Source organism: Anopheles funestus, unplaced genomic scaffold, assembly GCF_943734845.2.
Source record: "Anopheles funestus unplaced genomic scaffold, idAnoFuneDA-416_04 scaffold_11_ctg1, whole genome shotgun sequence".
In the NCBI taxonomy this organism is placed as follows: domain Eukaryota; kingdom Metazoa; phylum Arthropoda; class Insecta; order Diptera; family Culicidae; genus Anopheles; species Anopheles funestus.
Window position 1 is genome coordinate 600,447 of NW_026045231.1, and position 24,926 is coordinate 625,372.

The 24,926-nt window shown below is 48.8% G+C and overlaps 1 long non-coding RNA gene across 1 annotated transcript; it reads right to left on the reverse strand.

The window, feature by feature from the left end:
• Positions 1–316: 316 nt before the first annotated feature.
• Positions 317–10,876, reverse strand: LOC125774262 (uncharacterized). The gene is made up of 3 exons (XR_007420721.1): positions 10,419–10,876; positions 6,149–6,218; positions 317–1,007 (listed from the first exon to the last, which is right to left on the reverse strand). It is a non-coding gene; the product is annotated as an uncharacterized LOC125774262 (long non-coding RNA).
• Positions 10,877–24,926: the final 14,050 nt, after the last annotated feature.

Below are 24,926 nucleotides of genomic sequence, written 5' to 3' on the forward strand. Positions count from 1 at the left end.
TTAGCCAAGACACCTTAGCCAAGACACCTTAGCCAAGACACATTAGCCAAGACACATTAGCCAAGACACTTTAGCCGAGACACATTTGCCAAGACACATTAGCCGAGACACATTAGCCAAGACACCTTAGCCAAGACACCTTTGCCAAGACACCTTAGCCAAGACACCTTAGCCAAGAAACATAAGCCAAGAAACATAAGCCAAGACACATTAGCCAAGACACCTTAGCCAAGACACCTTAGCCAAGACACATTAGCCAAGACACATTAGCCAAGACACCTTAGCCAAGACACCTTAGCCAAGACACATTAGCCAAGACACCTTAGCCAAGGCATATTAGCCAAGACACATTAGCCGAGACACATTAGCCAAGACACCTTAGCCAAGACACATTAGCCAAGACACCTTAGCCAAGACACCTTAGCCAAGACACCTTAGCCAAGACACATTAGTAAAGACACATTAGCCAAGACACCTTAGCCAAGACACATTAGCCAAGACACATTAGCCGAGACACATTAGCCAAGACACCTTAGCCAAGACACATTAGCAAAGACACCTTAGCCAAGACACCTTAGCCAAGACACCTTAGCCAAGACACATTAGTAAAGACACATTAGCCGAGACACATTAGCCAAGACACCTTAGCCAAGACACCTTAGCCAAGACACCTTAGCCAAGACACCTTAGCCAAGACACATTAGCCAAGACACCTTAGCCAAGACACCTAAGCCAAGACACCTTAGCCAAGACACCTTAGCCAAGACACATTAGCCAAGACACATTAGCCAAGACACATTAGCCAAGACACCTTAGCCAAGACACATTAGCCAAGACACATTAGCCAAGACACCTTAGCCAAGACACATTAGCCAAGACACCTTAGCCAAGACACATTAGCCAAGACACATTAGCCGAGACACATTAGCCAAGACACCTTAGCCAAGACACATTAGCCAAGACACCTTAGCCAAGACACATTAGCCAAGACACATTAGCCAAGACACCTTAGCCAAGACACCTTAGCCAAGACACATTAGCCAAGACACATTAGCCAAGACACATTAGCCAAGACACATTAGCCGAGACACATTAGCCAAGACACATTAGCCGAGACACCTTAACCAAGACACATTAGCCAATACACATTAGCCGAGACACATTAGCCAAGACACTTTAGCCAAGACACCTTAGCCAAAACACCTTAGCCAAGACACCTTAGCCAAGACACATTAGCCAAAACACCTTAGCCAAGACACATTAGCCAAGACACATTAGCCGAGACACATTAGCCAAGACACCTTAGCCAAGACACATTAGCCAAGACACCTTAGCCAAGACACATTAGCCAAGACACCTTAGCCAACACACATCAGCCGAGACACATTAGCCAAGACACCTTAGCCAAGACACCTTAGCCAAGACACATAAGCCAAGACACATTAGCCAAGACACATTAGCCGAGACACCTTAGCCAAGACACCTTAGCCAAGACACCTTAGCCAAGACACCTTAGCCAAGACTCATTAGCCGAGACACATTAGCCAAGACACCTTAGCCAAGACACCTTAGCCAAGACACCTTAGCCAAGACACATTAGCCAAGACACCTTCGCCAAGACACATTAGCCAAAACACCTTAGCCAAGACACATTAGCCAAGACACCTTAGCCAAGACACCTTAGCCAAGACACCTTAGCCAAGACACATTAGCCGAGACACATTTGCCAAGACACCTTAGCCAAGACACATTAGCCAAGACACTTTAGCCGAGACACTTTGGCCAAGACACCTTAGCCAAGACACCTTAGCCAAGACACCTTAGCCAAGACACATTAGCCAAGACACCTTAGCCAAGACACCTTAGCCAAGACACCTTAGCCAAGACACCTTAGCCAAGACACCTTAGCCAAGACACATTAGCCAAGACACATTAGCCAAGACACCTTAGCCAAGACACCTTAGCCAAGACACATTAACGAGACACATTAGCCAAGACACCTTAGCCAAGACACATTAGCCAAGACATCAGCCGAGACACATTAGCCAAGACACCTTAGCCAAGACACCTTAGCCAAGATACTTTAGCCAAGACACATTAGCCAAGACACATTAGCCAAGACACATTAGCCGAGACACATTAGCCAAGACACCTTAGCCAAGACACCTTAGCCAAGACACCTTATCCAAGACACATTAGCCAAGACACATTAGCCAAGACACATTAGCCAAGACACTTTAGCCGAGACACATTTGCCAAGACACATTAGCCGAGACACATTAGCCAAGACACCTTAGCCAAGACACATTAGACAAGACACCTTCGCCAAGACACATTAGCCAAGACACATTAGCCGAGACACATTAGCCAAGACACCTTAGCCAAGACACCTTAGCCAAGACACCTTAGCCAAGACACCTTAGCCAAGACACATTAGCCAAGACACATTTGCCGAGACACATTAGCCAAGACACATTAGCCAAGACACCTTCGCCAAGACACATTAGCCAAGACACATTAGCCGAGACACATTAGCCAAGACACCTTAGCCAAGACACCTTAGCCAAGACACCTTAGCCAAGACACCTTAGCCAAGACACCTTAGCCAAGACACATTAGCCAAGACACATTAGCCGAGACACATTTGCCGAATCCGCATTCTGCCACAATCGCGAAGGTGTTTCCGCTGCTGGGAATACAACCATGTGCAGCGAGACTGCAAGGGACCGGATAGGAGAAACAACTGTCTGCGGTGCGGCGAGGAGGGCCACCAGGCTCGCACGTGCACCAAACTTGCAGTATGCCTAGTATGTGCTCCAGGCAACAATGCTCACCAGGTCGGAGGAACGTATTGTCCAGCAGCCCAGAAAGCATGGAGATAGTGCAAGTAAACCTGAATCACTGCGAGGCTGCACAAGATCTTTTGTGTCAGGTAGTGGTTGAGGAAAAGGGCGATGTGGTCATTCTGTCGGAGCCGTATCAAGCACCGAAAGACGGCAGCAACAACTGGGTTTCGGACAAAACAGGCAAGGCTGCAATCTGGGCTGCGGGAAGATTCCCGATTCAGAGAGTGGTCTCCTGTACATTCGAGGGTTTCGTGATCGCCGAAGTAAACGGAGTGTGCATCTGCAGCAGCTACGCACCGCCAAGCTGGGAGCTGAAAAGGTTCAACGAGATGTTGGACAACCTAGTCGCTGAACTCAGTGGGATTAGCGACGTGATCATCGCCGGAGACTTTAACGCATGGGCCGTTGAATGGGGGAGCATTCGCACGAACAACAGGGGAGAAGCGATACTGGAGAGTTTCGCCCGGCTGAACGTTGTCCTGGGAAACGTTGGCTCCACTCCTACATTCAGCAGGAACGACAGGACGTCGATTATCGACATTACGTTCTGTAGTCCCGTCCTGGCGCAACACCTAAACTGGCGAGTGAGCGATGCGTATACCCTGAGCGATCATCGAGTTGTCCGGTATAGCATCGGGAAAAAGCGCATAACACTGCAGGTTCCGTCAAACAAAATGCGAGGCTGGAAAACCCGGATGTTCAACAAAGAACTTTTCTTGGAAGCGCTTAACTTCGGCGATTTTGGAATAGTTCGAAATGCTCCAGATCTTGTAGCTGCTCTGTCCACGGCGTGTGATGCCACGATGCCCCGTAGAAAGCCACCCCGTCATTCCCGTACTCCTGCCTACTGGTGGGACTCTACCATCGCGAAGTTCCGGTCTGATTGCTTGGCAGCCCGCAGAAAAATGCAACGTGAGAGGTGTCCGAAACGAAAACTGCAGCTGAGAGACGCCTACGTTACGGCTAGGTCGGTCTTAAAGAGAGAGATTAAGTCGAGCAAACGGCGTTACTTTCTTCAATTATGCGCAGCAGTCGCTCGGAAGCCATGGGGTTCTGCTTTCAAGGAGCTGATGGGGAAAGGCAGAACACATGAACCCGTCGAGCGTTGCCCTGTTGTGCTTAAAAGCATCATCGAAAGATTGTTCCCGACGCACAACCCTCCGGTACTAAACCCAGCGTTCACAGTCCCGGAGTCCGAACCTGAGCCGATTACAGTCGACGAGATCCTCAGGATCGCTGACCGCCTCAAACCAGGAAAAGCACCCGGGCCGGATGGACTTCCTAACGAGGCAGTCATGGTGGCCATGAAAGCGTATCCGGCAGTGTTCCAAACCGTGCTGCAGACCACTCTCCTGTCTGGGCAGTTCCCGTCGTTGTGGAAGAAGCAAAAGCTGGTTCTAATACCAAAGCCGGGCAAGCCACCGGGTGACCCGTCAGCCTTCAGGCCGTTGGGTCTCATCGACACCATGGCTAAGGTTCAGGAGATGACGCTTCTGGATCGTTTGGTTCAATACACGGAAGGCGAACACGGACTTTCTGAGCGCCAGTTCGGTTTTCGGAAGAAGCGCTCAACGGTTGACGCAGTACTGGCGGTGCTCGAGAAAGGCAACGCAGCGTTTCGTCGGAAAAGGTGTGGTGCTCGCTACTGTGCAGTCGTCACTATAGACGTCAAAAACGCATTCAACAGCGCTAGTTGGGAGGCGATAGCAGTTGCGTTGGAGAACATGAGGGTTCCCCCGTATTTGTGCAGGGTGCTGAGGAGCTACCTCCACGGCCGCGTTTTACAGTACGAAACAGGCGAGGGGGTTAAAACGTCCACCACTACAGCCGGAGTTCCACAGGGATCAGTTCTTGGTCCCACCCTGTGGAACGTCATGTATAACGGAGTACTAACCCTCGCTCTTCCTCCAAAAACTGAGCTCACCGGCTTTGCAGACGACATTGCGTTAACAGTCACCGGCGAATCCATCGAGGAGGTTGAGATGTTAGCCACGGATGGTGTCGGTAGAATCGATGAATGGATGAAAGCAGCCTGCTTAGAAATTGCGCACGCGAAAACAGAGTTCATACTCATCAGCAGCCATAAGGAAGTGCAGAAGGCATCGATACTGGTGGGCTCAGAGCACATTGAGTCCGTCAGGAACCTCAAATACCTTGGGATTCGAATCGATGACCGGCTGAAATTCAAGCACCATCTAGATGATGCATGCAATAAAGCCATGAAGACCGCAAATGCATTGGCATCATTCATGCCAAACATAGGTGGACCCAGCAGCAGCATACGACGTCTTCACGCAAGCGTTGCCATATCCGTTATAAGATATGGTGCGCCAGTCTGGGCGCATATTCTGTCGGAAAAGCAGCACCAGAATACTGTACGTAGAGTACATCGGCGATTGGCCATGCGTGTTGCTAGTGCTTACCGTACCATCTCGTACGATGCGGTTTGCGTGATATCGGGTATGATGCCCCTATGCATCATTCTTGAGGAGGACTTGGAGAATTTCCGGACGGCACGTGCGGGGGAACCTCTCACTGCAGCTGTGAAGAAACGCATCAGGGCAGAGACGACGCAGAAATGGCAGAGCAGCTGGTCAAGTTCAACAACAGGCAGATGGACCTATTCGCTGATTCCCGATGTTGCGGCATGGGTTGGAAGGACGCATGGTGACGTAGACTTCTTCGTCACGCAGATTCTTTCCGGCCATGGCTGCTTCCGGAGCTACTTGCATAGGTTTACGCACGCGTCTTCGCCGCGGTGCCCAGCTTGTCCGGACGCCGACGAGACGGCAGAACATGTCATGTTCGGCTGTCCAAGGTTCATCGCCGAACGTCAGCAGCTGAACGACATGTGCGATACGGAGGTTGGGCACTCAAACTTGGTGCAGCTGATGCTCCAGAACAGCAATATGTGGGAGGCTGCGTCGACGATGATGCGCCAGGTCGTTACAAAGCTGCAGCGGTGGTGGAGAGAAGACCAGATGCATGGTCTTGCCTGAGTGTTTAGTGTGAAGTGTTGTGTGTGCGTGTGTGACCGTCCAGTGAAAAACCTACATGTGCTCGAGAGTGTTATATGTTGCTAGTACGTACCAAGTAGACTAAGTGCACAGCACTGCCCCTCCCATGAAGTAATACCGCGAGGTGATTCCGTGGGAGGGTGCACAGGGTTCAAGGAGAGTTTTTTACTGGGTAAAAATCCCATGTCCCCCACTGTGGGTGTCTTTCGAAGATTTTAAACTCCTTGTAAAAAAAAAAAAAAAAAAAAAAAAAAAACATTAGCCAAGACACATTAGCCAAGACACCTTAGCCAAGACACCTTAGCCAAGACACATTAGCCAAGACACATTAGCCAAAACACATTAGCCAAGACACCTTAGCCAAGACACATTAGCCAAGACACCTTAGCCAAGACACCTTAGCCAAGACACATTAGCCGAGACACATTAGCCAAGACACATTAGCCGAGCCACCTTAGCCAAGACACCTCAGCCAAGACACCTTAGCCAAGACACTTTAGCCAAGACACATTAGCCAAGACACATTAGCCAAGACACATTAGCCAAGACACTTTAGCCGAGACACTTTAGCCAAGACACATTAGCCAAGACACATTAGCCGAGACACATTAGCCAAGACACCTTAGCCAAGACACCTTAGCCAAGACACCTTAGCCAAGACACATTAGCCAAGACACATTAGCCAAGACACATTAGCCAAGACACTTTAGCCGAGACACATTAGCCAAGACACATTAGCCGAGACACATTAGCCAAGACACCTTAGCCAAGACACCTTAGCCAAGACACCTTAGCCAAGACACCTTAGCCAAGACACCTTAGCCAAGAAACATAAGCCAAGACACATTAGCCAAGACACCTTAGCCAAGACACATTAGCCAAGACACATTAGCCAAGACACATTAGCCAAGACACCTTAGCCAAGACACTTTAGCCAAGACACATTAGCCAAGACACCTTAGCCAAGACATATTAGCCAAGACACATTAGCCGAGACACATTAGCCAAGACACCTTAGCCAAGACACATTAGCCAAGACACCTTAGCCAAGACACCTTAGCCAAGACACCTAAGCCAAGACACATTAGCAAAGACACATTAGCCAAGACACCTTAGCCAAGACATATTAGCCAAGACACATTAGCCGAGACACATTAGCCAAGACACCTTAGCCAAGACACATTAGCCAAGACACCTTAGCCAAGACACCTTAGCCAAGACACCTTAGCCAAGACACATTAGTAAAGACACATTAGCCGAGACACATTAGCCAAGACACCTTAGCCAAGACACCTTAGCCAAGACACCTTAGCCAAGACACATTAGCCAAGACACCTTAGCCAAGACACCTAAGCCAAGACACCTTAGCAAAGACACCTTAGCCAAGACACCTTAGCCAAGACACATTAGCCAAGACACATTAGCCAAGACACATTAGCCAAGACACATTAGCCAAGACACCTTAGCCAAGACACATTAGCCAAGACACATTAGCCAAGACACATTAGCCAAGACACCTTAGCCAAGACACATTAGCCAAGACACCTTAGCCAAGACACATTAGCCAAGACACATTAGCCGAGACACATTAGCCAAGACACCTTAGCCAAGACACATTAGCCAAGACACCTTAGCCAAGACACATTAGCCAAGACACATTAGCCAAGACACCTTAGCCAAGACACCTTAGCCAAGACACATTAGCCAAGACACCTTAGCCAAGACACATTAGCCAAGACACCTTAGCCAAGACACATTAGCCAAGACACATTAGCCAAGACACATTAGCCAAGACACATTAGCCGAGACACCTTAGCCAAGACACATTAGCCAATACACATTAGCCGAGACACATTAGCCAAGACACTTTAGCCAAGACACCTTAGCCAAAACACCTTAGCCAAGACACCTTAGCCAAGACACATTAGCCAAAACACCTTAGCCAAGACACATTAGCCAAGACACATTAGCCGAGACACCTTAGCCAAGACACCTTAGCCAAGACACATTAGCCAAGACACCTTAGCCAAGACACATTGGCCAAGACACCTTAGCCAACACACATCAGCCGAGACACATTAGCCAAGACACCTTAGCCAAGACACCTTAGCCAAGACACATAAGCCAAGACACATTAGCCAAGACACATTAGCCGAGACACCTTAGCCAAGACACCTTAGCCAAGACACATTAGCCAAGACACCTTAGCCAAGACTCATTAGCCGAGACACATTAGCCAAGACACCTTAGCCAAGACACCTTAGCCAAGACACCTTAGCCAAGACACATTAGCCAAGACACCTTCGCCAAGACACATTAGCCAAAACACCTTAGCCAAGACACATTAGCCAAGACACATTAGCCAAGACACATTAGCCGAGGCACATTAGCCAAGACACCTTAACAAAGACACCTTAGCCAAGACACCTTAGCCAAGACACCTTAGCCGAGACACTTTAGCCAAGACACATTAGCCGAGACACCTTAGCCAAGACACCTTAGCCAAGACACCTTAGCCAAGACACCTTAGCCAAGACACCTTAGCCAAGACACATTAGCCAAGACACATTAGCCGAGACACATTAGCCAAGACACATCAGCCGAGACACCTTAGCCAAGACACCATAGCCAAGACACCTTAGCCAAGACACCTTAGCTAAGACACATTAGCCGAGACACATTAGCCAAGACACATTAGCCAAGACACATTAGCCAAGACACCTTAGCCAAGACACCTTAGCCAAGACACCTTAGCCAAGACACCTTAGCCAAGACACATTAGCCAAGACACATTAGCCGAGACACATTAGCCAAGACACCTTAGCCAAGACACCTTAGCCAAGACACCTTAGCCAAGACACCTTAGCCAAGACACAAAAGCCAAGACACATTAGCCAAGACACCTTAGCCAAGACACCTTAGCCAAGACACATTAGCTAAGACACATTAGCCGAGACACATTAGTCACGACACATTATCCAAGACACCTTAGCCAAGACACCTTAGCCAAGACACCTTAGCCACGACACCTTGGCCAAGACACCTTAGCCAAGACACCTTGGCCAAGACACCTTAGCCAAGACACCTTAGCCAAGACACCTTAGCCAAGACACATTAGCCAAGACACCTTAGCCAAGACACCTTAGCCAAGACACATTAGCCAAAACACATTAGCCGAGACACATTAGCCAAGACACCTTAGCCAAGACACATTAGCCAAGACACCTTACCCAAGACACCTTAGCCAAGACACCTTAGCCAAGACACCTTAGCCAAGACACCTTAGCCAAGACACATTAGCCAAGACACCTTAGCCAAGACACCTTAGCCAAGACACCTTAGCCAAGACACCTTAGCCAAGACACATAAGCCAAGACACATTAGCCAAGACACATTAGCCAAGACACATTAGCCAAGACACATTAGCCAAAACACATTAGCCAAGACACCTTAGCCAAGACACCTTAGCCAAGACACCTCAGCCAAGACACATTAGCCAAGACACATTAGCCGAGACACATTAGCCAAGACACATTAGCCGAGACACCTTAGCCAAGACACCTTAGCCAAGACACCTTAGCCAAGACACATTAGCCGAGACACATTAGCCAAGACACCTTAGCCAAGACACCTTAGCCAAGACACCTTAGCCAAGACACATAAGCCAAGACACATTAGCCAAGACACATTAGCCGAGACACATTAGCCAAGACACCTTAGCCAAGACACATTAGCCGAGACACATTAGCCAAGACACCTTAGCCAAGACACCTTAGCCAAGACACCTTAGCCAAGACACCTTAGCCAAGACACCTTAGCCAAGACACCTTAGCCAAGACACATAAGCCAAGACACATTAGCCAAGACACATTAGCCAAGACACCTTAGCCAAGACACCTTAGCCAAGACACCTTAGCCAAGACACATTAGCCAAGACACATTAGCCAAGACACATTAGCCAAGACACCTTAGCCAAGACACCTTAGCCGAGACACCTTAGCCAAGACACAATAGCCAAGACACCTTAGCCAAGACACCTTAGCCAAGACACCTTAGCCAAGACACCTTAGCCAAGACACCTTAACCAAGATACATTAGCCAAGACACATTAGCCGCGACACATAAGCCAAGACACATTAGCCGAGACACCTTAGCCAAGACACCTTAGCCAAGACACCTTAGCCAAGACACATTAGCCGAGACACATAAGCCAAGACACCTTAGCCAAGACACCTTAACCAAGACACCTTAGCCAAGACACCTTAGCCAAGACACAAAAGCCAAGACACATTAGCCAAGACACATTCGCCGAGACACCTTAGCCAAGACACCTTAGCCAAGACACATTAGCCAAGACACATTAGCCAAAACACATAAGCCAAGACACCTTAGCCAAGACACCTTAGCCAAGACACCTTAGCCAAGACACATTAGCCAAGACACCTTAGCCAAGACACCTTAGCCAAGACACATTAGCCAAGACACATTAGCCAAGACACATTAGCCAAGACACATTAGCCGAGACACCTTAGCCAAGACACCTTAGCCAAGACACCTTAGCCAAGACACATTAGCCAAGACACATTAGCCAAAACACATTAGCCGAGACACATTAGCCAAGACACCTTAGCCAAGACACCTTAGCCAAGACACCTTAGCCAAGACACCTTAGCCAAGACACATTAGCCAAGACACATTAGCCGAGACACCTTAGCCAAGACACCTTAGCCAAGACACCTTAGCCAAGACACATTAGCCGAGACACATTAGCCAAGACACCTTAGCCAAGACACCTTAGCCAAGACACCTTAGCCAAGACACATTAGCCAAGACACCTTAGCCAAGACACATTAGCCAAGACACATTAGCCGAGACACATTAGCCAAGACACCTTAGCCAAGACACCTTAGCCAAGACACCTTAGCCAAGACACCTTAGCCAAGACACCTTAGCCAAGACACCTTAGCCAAGACACATTAGCCAAGACACATTAGCCGGGACACATTAGCCAAGACACATTAGCTGAGACACCTTAGCCAAGACACCTAAGCCAAAACACCTTGACCAAGACACATTAGCCGAGACACATGAGCCAAGACACCTTAGCCAAGACACATTAGCCAAAACACCTTAGCCAAGACACATTAGCCAAGACACATTAGCCGAGACACATTAGCCAAAACACCTTAGCCAAGACACATTAGCCGAGACACCTTAGCCAAGACACATTAGCCAATACACATTAGCCGAGACACATTAGCCAAGACACTTTAGCCAAGACACCTTAGCCAAAACACCTTAGCCAAGACACCTTAGCCAAGACACATTAGCCAAAACACCTTAGCCAAGACACATTAGCCAAGACACATTAGCCGAGACACCTTAGCCAAGACACCTTAGCCAAGACACATTAGCCAAGACACCTTAGCCAAGACACATTGGCCAAGACACCTTAGCCAACACACATCAGCTGAGACACATTAGCCAAGACACCTTAGCCAAGACACCTTAGCCAAGACACATAAGCCAAGACACATTAGCCAAGACACATTAGCCGAGACACCTTAGCCAAGACACCTTAGCCAAGACACCTTAGCCAAGACACCTTAGCCAAGACTCATTAGCCGAGACACATTAGCCAAGACACCTTAGCCAAGACACCTTAGCCAAGACACCTTAGCCAAGACACATTAGCCGAGACACATTAGCCAAGTCACCTTAGCCAAGACACCTTAGCCAAGACACCTTAGCCAAGACACCTTAGCCAAGACACCTTAGCCAAGACACATTAGCCAAGACACCTTAGCCAAGACACATTAGCCAAAACACCTTAGCCAAGACACATTAGCCAAGACACCTTAGCCGAGACACATTAGCCAAGACACCTTAGCCAAGACACCTTAGCCAAGACACATTAGCCAAGACACCTTAGCCAAGACACATAAGCCAAGACACATTAGCCAAGACACATTAGCCGAGACACATTAGCCAAGACACCTTAGCCAAGAAACTTTAGCCAAGACACATTAGCCGAGACACATTAGCCAAGACACCTTAGCCAAGACACCTTAGACAAGACACCTTAGCCAAGACACATTAGCCAAGACACATTAGCCAAGACACCTTAGCCAAGACACCTTAGCCAATACACCTTAGCCAAGACACATAAGCCAAGACACATTAGCCAAGACACATTAGCCGAGACACATTAGCCAAGACACCTTAGCCAAGACACATTAGCCAAGACACATTAACGAGACACATTAGCCAAGACACCTTAGCCAAGACACATTAGCCAAGACATTAGCCGAGACACATTAGCCAAGACACCTTAGCCAAGACACCTTAGCCAAGACACCTTAGCCGAGACACATAAGCCAAGACACCTTAGCAAAGACACCTTAGCCAAGACACCTTAGCCAAGACACCTAAGCAAAGACACATTAGCCAAGACACCTTAGCCAAGACACCTTAGCCAAGACACCTTAGCCGAGACACATTAGCCAAGACACCTTAGCAAAGACACCTTAGCCAAGACACCTTAGCCAAGACACATTAGCCAAGACACATTAGCCAAGACACATTAGCCAAGACACATAAGCCAAGACACATCAGCCGAGACACCTTAGCCAAGACACCTTAGCCAAGACACCTTAGCCAAGACACATTAGCCGAGACACATTAGCCAAGACACCTTAGCCAAGACACATTAGCCAAGACACTTTAGCCGAGACACTTTGGCCAAGACACATTAGCCAAGACACATTAGCCGAGACACATTAGCCAAGACACCTTAGCCAAGACACCTTAGCCAAGACACCTTAGCCAAGACACATTAGCCAAGACACATTAGCCGAGACACATTAGCCAAGACACCTTAGCCAAGACACCTTAGCCAAGACACCTTAGCCAAGACACATTAGCCAAGACACCTTAGCCAAGACACCTTAGCCGAGACACCTTAGCCAAGACACCTTAGCCAAGACACCTTAGCCAAGACACCTTAGCCAAGACACCTTAGCCAAGACACATTAGCCGAGACACATTAGCCAAGACACATTAGCCGAGCCACCTTAGCCAAGACACCTCAGCCAAGACACCTTAGCCAAGACACTTTAGCCAAGACACGTTAGCCGAGACACATTAGCCAAGACACATTAGCCAAGACACTTTAGCCGAGACACTTTAGCCAAGACACATTAGCCAAGACACATTAGCCGAGACACACTAGCCAAGACACCTTAGCCAAGACACCTTAGCCAAGACACATTAGCCAAGACACATTAGCCAAGACACATTAGCCAAGACACATTAGCCAAGACACATCAGCCAAGACACTTTAGCCGAGACACATTTGCCAAGACACCTTAGCCGAGACACATTAGCCAAGACACCTTAGCCAAGACACCTTAGCCAAGACACCTTAGCCAAGACACCTTAGCCAAGACACCTTAGCCAAGACACCTTAGCCAAGACACCTTAGCCAAGACACATTAGCCAAGACACCTTAGCCAAGACACCTTAGCCAAGACACCTTAGCCAAGAAACATAAGCCAAGACACATTAGCCAAGACACCTTAGCCAAGACACATTAGCCAAGACACATTAGCCAAGACACATTAGCCAAGACACCTTAGCCAAGACACCTTAGCCAAGACACATTAGCCAAGACACCTTAGCCAAGACATATTAGCCAAGACACATTAGCCGAGACAAATTAGCCAAGACACCTTAGCCAAGACACATTAGCCAAGACACCTTAGCCAAGACACCTTAGCCAAGACACATTAGTAAAGACACATTAGCCGAGACACATTAGCCAAGACACCTTAGCCAAGACACCTTAGCCAAGACACATTAGCCAAGACACCTTAGCCAAGACACATTAGCCAAGACACCTAAGCCAAGACACATTAGCCAAGACACCTTAGCCAAAACACATTAGCCAAGACACATTAGCCGAGACACATTAGCCAAGACACCTTAGCCAAGACACCTTAGCCAAGACACATTAGTAAAGACACATTAGCCAAGACACTTTAGCCAAGACACCTTAGCCAAGACACCTAAGCCAAGACACCTTAGCCAAGACACCTTGGCCAAGACACCTTAGCCAAGACACCTTAGCCAAGACACATAAGCCAAGACACATTAGCCAAGACACCTTAGCCAAGACACATTAGCCAAGACACATTAGCCAAGACACATTAGCCAAGACACCTTAGCCAAGACACCTTAGCCAAGACACATTAGCCAAGACACCTTAGCAAAGACACCTTAGCCAAGACACCTTAGCCAAGACACATTAGCCAAGACACATTAGCCGAGACACATTAGCCAAGACACATTAGCCAAGACACCTTAGCCAAGACACATTAGCCAAGACACATTAGCCAAGGCACATTAGCCAAGACACCTTAGCCAAGACACATTAGCCAAGACACCTTAGCCAAGACACATTAGCCGAGACACATTAGCCAAGACACTTTAGCCAAGACACCTTAGCCAAAACACCTTAGCCAAGACACCTTAGCCAAGACACATTAGCCAAAACACCTTAGCCAAGACACATTAGCCAAGACACATTAGCCGAGACACATTAGCCAAGACACCTTAGCCAAGACACATTAGCCAAGACACCTTAGCCAAGACACATTAGCCAAGACACCTTAGCCAACACACATCAGCCGAGACACATTAGCCAAGACACCTTAGCCAAGACACCTTAGCCAAGACACCTTAGCCTAGACACCTTAGCCAAGACACATTAGCCAAGACACATTAGCCAAGACACATTAGCCAAGACACCTTAGCCAAGACACATTAGCCAAGACACTTTAGCTGAGACACATTAGCCAAGACACCTTAGCCAAGACACCTTAGCCAAGACACCTTAGCCAAGACATATAAGCCGAGACACATTAGCCAAGACACCTTAGCCAAGACACCTTAGCCAAGACACCTTAGCCAAGACACATTAGCCGAGACACATTAGCCAAGACACATTAGCCAAGACACCTTAGCCAAGACACATTAGCCGAGACACATTAGCCAAGACACCTTAGCCAAGACACCTTAGCCAAGACACATAAGCCAAGACACATTAGCCAAGACACATTAGCCGAGACACATTAGCCAAGACACCTTAACCAAGACACATTAGCCAAGACACATTAGCCGAGACACATAAGCCAAGACACATTAGCCGAGACACCTTAGCCAAGACACCTTAGCCAAGACACCTTAGCCAAGACACCTTAGCCAAGACACATTAGCCGAGACACATTAGCCAAGACACCTTAGCCAAGACACCTTAGCCAAGACTCCTTAGCCAAGACACATAAGCCAAGACACATTAGCCAAGACACATTAGCCGAGACACATTAGCCAAGACACCTTAGCCAAGACACCTTAGCCAAGACACATTAGCCGAGACACATTAGCCAAGACACCTTAGCCAAGACACATTAGCCAAGACACCTTAGCCAAGACACATTAGCCGAGACACATTAGCCAAGACACCTTAGCCAAGACACATTAGCCAAGACACATTACCCGAGACACATTAGCCAAGACACCTTAGCCAAGACACCTTAGCCAAGACACCTTAGCCAAGACACATAAGCCAAGACACATTAGCCAAGACACATTAGCCAAGACACCTTAGCCAAGACACCTTAGCCAAAACACATAAGCCAAGACACATTAGCCAAGACACATTAGCCAAGACACCTTAGCCAAGACACCTTAGCCGAGACACCTTAGCCAAGACACATTAGCCAAGACACCTTAGCCAAGACACCTTAGCCAAGACACATTAGCCAAGACACCTTAGCCAAAACACATTAGCCAAGACACATTAGCCGCGAAACATTAGCCAAGACACCTTAGCCAAGACACATTAGCCGAGACACCTTAGCCAAGACACCTTAGCCAAGACACCTTAGCCAAGAAACCTTAGCCAAGACACATTAGCAGAGACACATAAGCCAAGACACCTTAGCCAAGACACCTTAGCCAAGACACCTTAGCCAAGACACATTAGCCAGGACACATTAGCCAAGACACCTTAGCCAAGACACATTAGCCAAGACACATTAGCCGAGACACATTAGCCAAGACACATTAGCCGAGACACCTTAGCCAAGACACCTTAGCCAAGACACCTTAGCCAAGACACATTAGCCAAGACACATTAGCCAAGACACCTTAGCCAAGACATATTAGCCGAGACACATTAGCCAAGACACCTTAGCCAAAACACCTTAGCCTAGACACCTTAGCCAAGACACCTTAGCCAAGACACATTAGCCAAGACACCTTAGCCAAGACACCTTAGCCAAGACACCTTAGCCAAGACACCTTAGCCAAGACACCTTAGCCAAGACACATTAGCCGAGACACATTAGCCAAGACACATTAGCCGAGACACCTTAGCCAAGACACCTTAGCCAAGACACCTTAGCCAAGACACCTTAGCCAAGACACCTTAGCCAGGACACCTTATCCAAGACACCTTAGCCAAGACACCTTAGCCAAGACACCTTAGCCAAGACACATTAGCAAAGACACATTAGCCGAGACACATTAGCCAAGACACATTAGCCAAGACACATTAGCCAAGACACCTTAGCCAAGACACCTTAGCCAAGACACATAAGCCAAGACACATTAGCCAAGACACATTAGCCAAGACACCTTAGCCAAGACACCTTAGCCAAGACACCTAAGCCAAGACACATTAGCCAAGACACATTAGCCGGGACACATTAGCCAAGACACATAAGCCAAGACACATTAGCCGAGACACATTAGCCAAGACACATTAGCCAAGACACCTTAGCCAAGACACATTAGCCAAGACACATTAGCCAAGACACCTTAGCCAAGACACTTTAGCCGAGACACATTAGCCAAGACACCTAAGCCAAGACACATTAGCCAAGACACCTTAGCCAGGACACATTAGCCAAGACACCTTAGCCAAGACACATTAGCCAAAATACCTTAGCCAAGACACATTAGCCAAGACACATTAGCCGAGACACATTAGCCAAGACACCTTAGCCAAGAGACCTTAGCCAAGACACATTAGCCAAGACACCTTAGCCAAGACACCTTAGCCAAGACACCTTAGCCAAGACACATTAGCCAAGCCACATTAGCCGAGACACATTAGCCAAGACACATTAGCCAAGACACATTAGCCAAGACACCTTAGCCAAGACACCTTAGCCAAGACACATAAGCCGAGACACATTAGCCAAGACAGAGGTTCAGTCGGTGACAGCCAGTGCTAGCAGACGTTAAACTGTTTGCTCTGTTGTTATTCACTAGTGACTCTTGTAAAAGTGACGCTAATACGCCGAATTGTTTTAAACCCTAAAGTTTGGGTCGTGAAGTCGAAGTTCCAGTAGTGGTTTCCTTGGTTCAGCGGAGGATTGTGCTGTGATTTGGGCGTGATTCATTCCTGCGTCCCGGCGGTTACGCCCGGCGGACAGCATTGGTCAACCCAAACCAGCTGCCTAGCCGACAAGTGATCACCTGGAGATCTGTTAAGTTGGTGCTGTGATTGGTGCGCTCAGTCCGTAAACGTTTCGTGTTTTGTTTGTAAACAGACGGTGCGTGCTAGCAACAACAAAAGTGATCTTCCCTGTTTGGGTTAAGTGGCGTCGTTTTTCGCATAGTGAGGCTCTGCTTCGCTACGTTCATGCGTTGGTGTTAGTGTGCTCGGCCTAGTGGTTCCACAAACATTAGTGAAGAGGAGTGCTTGTTTGGTTTAGTGAAGCTACGCGATCGTCGCCTCCGATCCTGTTTGACTCCCGAGAGTGTGAGTGTCGTGAGTTACCGCGAGTTTCCCCTCAGCGTGGCTTGGCCGCTGTTAAGCTCCTTCTACACGTCTGCTACTTCATGTACTAAATGAGTGCGCGTGGAAAAAATGAGTGAGCACGACACAAGCCAATCAAATGCAGGCTTGGGCACGGCGCTGAAGGACTTCTTCCGTAAGAGCAGCAAGACTGTACGCTCACCCCCTAGTGGGAACGTACAGAACAATGAAGCTGATTGCAGAGAAGAAGAAGTAGTGGCAGGTAAGGAAGTTACTGCCAGTTATGCAGGAGTGGCGAAAAATATCGCCTGCAGCCAGGGAGCCGGAACGGGGTGTGATGAAACCCAACCAGCGGCGGAAACGGGTGGTTCCATGCAAGTAGGCAGAAGTAAGCTGAAAGAAGCCCTGGAGACAGCGAGGGAGTTGCATCTCTACACCAAAGACCGCAACAATGTTCACGCACCCATCAAGAGGATGTCGGTCAAAATATTATCCGATCTCAGCAGCGTGGAACGCGAACTACTTACATGGAAGATGCGAGCAGAACGAGCAGAAAAGCTGCTTAGCGAGGCTAGATCGAGTTGCAGCGAGACGGTGACACCACTGACGCAAACCGCGGGTTCATCTAAACGGGGGAGAAGTGCGATAACCCCGGAAGCTGTACCATTGATGCAGAAGAAGCCTAAAAGTGACGCTTCGGGGAACCTCGTAACCGAAACTCCCATAACCGAAACGTCCGACGAACTGCCGTGGACCACCATCGTTAAGCGGAGGCAGCAAGAGCCCAAGAAGACGACTACCGAGCAAGCGGGTAAGGCAGCAGTCCTGCCAAAGATGGCCTCTCAAACGCGCCACAAAACGGAAGCGATAGTAGTGGGGCTCAAAGAAAAGGAGTCGTACGCCGACATTCTGCGAAGGGTGAAGGCGGATCCGAAACTGCAATCGCTTGGGAAGCAAGTTTCCAAGGTTAGACGCACGAGGGAGGGAAACCTGATTTTCGAGCTGAAGCGAGACGATGCAGTAAGCGGTAGCGACTTTAAAGACCTGCTGCAGGATTCCGTGGGAGAAGCCGGTCAGGTCACAGTGCGAGGAAATGTTGCGACACTTGAAATTCGTGACATAGACGAGGTGACAAGCCTGGAAGAGGTTGAACGCGCGCTTAAAGCGAGATTCGAACTCGGTACTACTCGCCTCGACATCAACATAAAGCCGGCATTCAACGGAACGCAGACAGCCTGCATAAAAATGGCAGCCAAGCAAGCGCTGCTTATAGCGTCAGCGAGAGAGGTAGAAATTGACTGGTCAATTTGCCGAATCCGCATTCTGCCACAATCGCGAAGGTGTTTCCGCTGCTGGGAATACAACCATGTGCAGCGAGACTGCAAGGGACCGGATAGGAGAAACAACTGTCTGCGGTGCGGCGAGGAGGGCCACCAGGCTCGCACGTGCACCAAACCGGCAGTATGCCTAGTATGTGCTCCAGGCAACAATGCTCACCAGGTCGGAGGAACGTATTGTCCAGCAGCCCAGAAAGCATGGAGATAGTGCAAGTAAACCTGAATCACTGCGAGGCTGCACAAGATCTTTTGTGTCAGGTAGTGGTTGAGGAAAAGGGCGATGTGGTCATTCTGTCGGAGCCGTATCAAACACCGAAAGGCGGCAGCAACAACTGGGTTTCGGACAAAACAGGCAAGGCTGCAATCTGGGCTGCGGGAAGATTCCCGATTCAGAGAGTGGTCTCCTGTACATTCGAGGGTTTCGTGATCGCCGAAGTAAACGGAGTGTGCATCTGCAGCAGCTACGCACCGCCAAGCTGGGAGCTGAAAAGGTTCAACGAGATGTTGGACAACCTAGTCGCTGAACTCAGTGGGATTAGCGACGTGATCATCGCTGGAGACTTTAACGCATGGGCCGTTGAATGGGGGAGCATTCGCACGAACAACAGGGGAGAAGCGATACTGGAGAGTTTCGCCCGGCTGAACGTTGTCCTGGGAAACGTTGGCTCCACTCCTACATTCAGCAGGAACGACAGGACGTCGATTATCGACATTACGTTCTGTAGTCCCGTCCTGGCGCAACACCTAAACTGGCGAGTGAGCGATGCGTATACCCTGAGCGATCATCGAGTTGTCCGGTATAGCATCGGGAAAAAGCGCATAACACTGCAGGTTCCGTCAAACAAAATGCGAGGCTGGAAAACCCGGATGTTCAACAAAGAACTTTTCTTGGAAGCGCTTAACTTCGGCGATTTTGGAATAGTTCGAAATGCTCCAGATCTTGTAGCTGCTCTGTCCACGGCGTGTGATGCCACGATGCCCCGTAGAAAGCGTCTGGGCAGTTCCCGTCGTTGTGGAAGAAGCAAAAGCTGGTTCTAATACCAAAGCCGGGCAAGCCACCGGGTGACCCGTCAGCCTTCAGGCCGTTGGGTCTCATCGACACCATGGCTAAGGTTCAGGAGATGACGCTTCTGAACCGTTTGGTTCAATACACGGAAGGCGAACACGGTCTTTCCGAGCGCCAGTTCGGTTTTCGGAAGAAGCGCTCAACGGTTGACGCAGTACTGGCGGTGCTCGAGAAAGGCAACGCAGCGTTTCGTCGGAAAAGGTGTGGTGCTCGCTACTGTGCAGTCGTCACTATAGACGTCAAAAACGCATTCAACAGCGCTAGTTGGGAGGCGATAGCAGTTGCGTTGGAGAACATGAGGATTCCCCCGTATTTGTGCAGGGTGCTGAGGAGCTACCTCCACGGCCGCGTTTTGGAGTACGAAACAGGCGAGGGGGTTAAAACGTCCACCATTACAGCCGGAGTTCCACAGGGATCAGTTCTTGGTCCCACCCTGTGGAACGTCATGTATAACGGAGTACTAACCCTCGCTCTTCCTCCAAAAACCGAGCTCACCGGCTTTGCAGACGACATTGCGTTAACAGTCACCGGCGAATCCATCGAGGAGGTTGAGATGTTAGCCACGGATGCTGTCGGTAGAATCGATGAATGGATGAAAGCAGCCTGCTTAGAAATTGCGCACGCGAAAACAGAGTTCATACTCATCAGCAGCCATAAGGAAGTGCAGAAGGCATCGATACTGGTGGGCTCAGAGCACATTGAGTCCGTCAGGAATCTCAAATACCTTGGGATTCGAATCGATGACCGGCTGAAATTCAAGCACCATCTAGATGATGCATGCAATAAAGCCATGAAGACCGCAAATGCATTGGCATCATTCATGCCAAACATAGGTGGACCCAGCAGCAGCATACGACGTCTTCACGCAAGCGTTGCCATATCCGTTATAAGATATGGTGCGCCAGTCTGGGCGCATATTCTGTCGGAAAAGCAGCACCAGAATACTGTACGTAGAGTACATCGGCGATTGGCCATGCGTGTTGCTAGTGCTTACCGTACCATCTCGTACGATGCGGTTTGCGTGATATCGGGTATGATGCCCCTATGCATCATTCTTGAGGAGGACTTGGAGAATTTCCGGACGGCACGTGCGGGGGAACCTCTCACTGCAGCTGTGAAGAAACGCATCAGGGCAGAGACGACGCAGAAATGGCAGAGCAGCTGGTCAAGTTCAACAACAGGCAGATGGACCTATTCGCTGATTCCCGATGTTGCGGCATGGGTTGGAAGGACGCATGGTGACGTAGACTTCTTCGTCACGCAGATTCTTTCCGGCCATGGCTGCTTCCGGAGCTACTTGCATAGGTTTACGCACGCGTCTTCGCCGCGGTGCCCAGCTTGTCCGGACGCCGACGAGACGGCAGAACATGTCATGTTCGGCTGTCCAAGGTTCATCGCCGAACGTCAGCAGCTGAACGACATGTGCGATACGGAGGTTGGGCACTCAAACTTGGTGCAGCTGATGCTCCAGAACAGCAATATGTGGGAGGCTGCGTCGACGATGATGCGCCAGGTCGTTACAAAGCTGCAGCGGTGGTGGAGAGAAGACCAGATGCATGGTCTTGCCTGAGTGTTTAGTGTGAAGTGTTGTGTTGTTTGTGTGTGCGTGTGTGACCGTCCAGTGTAAAACCTACATGTGCTCGAGAGTGTTATATGTTGCTAGTACGTACCAAGTAGACTAAGTGCACAGCACTGCCCCTCCCATGAAGTAATACCGCGAGGTGATTCCGTGGGAGGGTGCACAGGGTCCAAGGAGAGTTTTTTACTGGGTAAAAATCCCATGTCCCCCACTGTGGGTGTCTTTCGAAGATTTTAAACTCCTTGTAAAAAAAAAAAAAAAAAAAAAAAAAAAACATTAGCCAAGACACATTAGCCAAGACACATTAGCCAAGACACCTTAGCCAAGACACATTAGCCAAGACACACTAGCCGAGACACATTAGCCAAGACACCTTAGCCAAGACACCTTAGCCAAGACACATTAGCCAAGACACCTTAGCCAAGACACATTAGCAAAGACACATCCCACTTGGCAGAAATCGCATGAGAGGGGGGAAATTTCTTCATTCTCGCTACCTCTGACCTTCACTTTCGAGCGATCGTACGACAAACTCTCACTCCACCACCCTACCTCACTGACACACGCTCCTATATTCTATGTAAACCCTCACCGCAACCTGCGTCACCAACCCACCCCACACCTGAACGGTCCCATACTCGAAGTGTTAGACAATTTTGGTTCCACACTTCGAAGCCTGTCGAGGAGTGTGGCACTATATTGTTTTTCGCTGTCTCCTTTCTTTCACTGCAAAATTGCTTTTGCCCTGTCTTTGGCGTATTCATATGAGTTTGGCCTTTGCTGGAGGCGGAGGTGTGTGCGCAAGCGTTATCGTGTTTTGTGAAGTGATTCTTTGCTCCGGTAAGTAATGTGAAAACTAGTGATTGTGATAAGTGAATTAATTCTATTCCTTGTGTTTTGTGCGTAGTGAATCCCATCGAGTCGATCAGCTGATGGAAAGAGTTTGGCCGTGAAGCGGAAAGGGTGAAGCCGGAGTTAAACCGCAGGATGGCAGGACAAATCACATCGGAGAGAGTGCTGAATATTCGACGTCTTGAGAGGTACGCATTTTAACACTCGAAATGAGTTAAAGAAAAAAAACAAAGTGTAAAGAATCCGCATGTCTCTCCGCTTTTTTTTTTCTTCTATATATTTACAGAAACCACTGACGAACCCCATCTCACCGTCCGCTTCGCAGAACGCCGGCAGTTTTTTTTACCTGATCGTTCAGCGACCGCTTGCGCATGATGAGCGTAGGTGCAATAAAAAAAGGGATCGTATGTATTTCCTTGTAATTATTTCGTTCACGGTCGTGGTGTGCTCGGGACGAGGGTGTCCCGAATGCAGCAATAGGAAAGAAAGGGAAAGCGAGAAAGAACAAAAAAGCGAAGGAAAGAACGGGACAAAATAAAGCTAATTTTTTGGCTTCCCGGCTTATTATAAATAAGCTTGGGAGCTTCCATGCTTGCAAGCTTGCATGCTCGTATGCAAGCGTACATGCGCCCCGCCCCCTATACCCGATTCTCCCACCCCCGCGAACGATCCACGAACGAGGCTTACTAAGTTGCTAGTAAGCCTTTAATAAGCCGGCTAATAAGCCGCAATGTCGTACGACTTTTGCCAAGTGGGATAAGCCAAGACACCTTAGCCAAGACACATTAGCCAAGACACCTTAGCCAAGACACCTTAGTCAAGACAACTTAGCCAAGACACATAAGCCAAGACACATTGACCAAGACACATTAGCCGAGACACATTAGCCAAGGCACCTTAGCCAAGACACATTAGCCAAGACACATTAGCCGAGACACATTAGCCAAGACACCTTAGCCAAGACACCATAGCCAAGACACCTTAGCCAAGACACCTTAGCCAAGACACATTAGCCAAGACACATTAGCCAAGACACCTTAGCCAAGACACATTAGCCGAGACACATTAGCCAAGACACATTAGCCAAGACACATTAGCCGAGACACCTTAGCCAAGACACCATAGCCGAGACACCTTAGCCAAGACACCTTAGCCAAGACACATTAGTCGAGACACCTTAGCCAAGACACATTAGCCAAGACACCTTAGCCAAGACACCTTAGCCAAGACACCTTAGCCAAGACACCTTAGCCAAGACACTTTAGCCGAGACACATTAGCCAAGACACCTTAGCCAAGACACCTTAGCAAAGACACCTTAGCCAAGACACCTTAGCCAAGACATATAAGCCGAGACACATTAGCCAAGACACCTTAGCCAAGACACCTTAGCCAAGACACCTTAGCCAAGACACCTTAGCCAAGACACATTAGCCAAGACACATTAGCCAAGACACCTTAGCCAAGACACATTATCCAAGACACCTTAGCCAAGACACCTTAGCCAAGACACCTTAGCCAAGACACATTAGCCAAGACACATTAGCCAAGACATATTAGCCGAGACACATTAGCCAAGACACCTTAGCCAAGACACCTTAGCCAAGACACCTTAGCCAAGACACATTAGCCAAGACACATTAGCCAAGACACCTTAGCCAAGACACATTAGCCGAGACACATTAGCCAAGACACATTAGCCGAGACACCTTAGCCAAGACACCTTAGCCAAGACACCTTAGCCAAGACACCTTAGCCAAGACACCTTAGCCAAGACACATTAGCCGAGACACCTTAGCCAAGACACCTTAGCCAAGACACCTTAGCCAAGACACCTTAGCCAAGACACATAAGCCAAGACACATTAGCCAAGACACATTAGCCGAGACACATTAGCCGAGACACCTTAGCCAAGACACATTAGCCAAGACACATAAGCCGAGACACATTAGCCAAGACACCTTAGCCAAGACACCTTAGCCAAGACACATTAGCCAAGACACCTTAGCCAAGACACATTAGCCAAGACACATTAGCCAAGACACCTTAGCCAAGACACATTAGCCAAGACACCTTAGCCAAGACACCTTAGCCAAGACACCTTAGCCAAGACACCTTAGCCAAGACACCTTAGCCAAGACACATTAGCCACGACACATTAGCCAAGACACCTTAGCCAAGACACATTAGCCAAAACACCTTAGCCAAGACACATTAGCCAAGACACCTTAGCCGAGACACATTAGCCAAGACACATTAGCCAAGACACCTTAGCCAAGACACCTTAGCCAAGACACCTTAGCCAAGACACCTTAGCCAAGACACCTTAGCCAAGACACCTTAGCCAAGACTCCTTAGCCAAGACACCTTAGCCAAGACACCTTAGCCAAGACACCTTAGCCG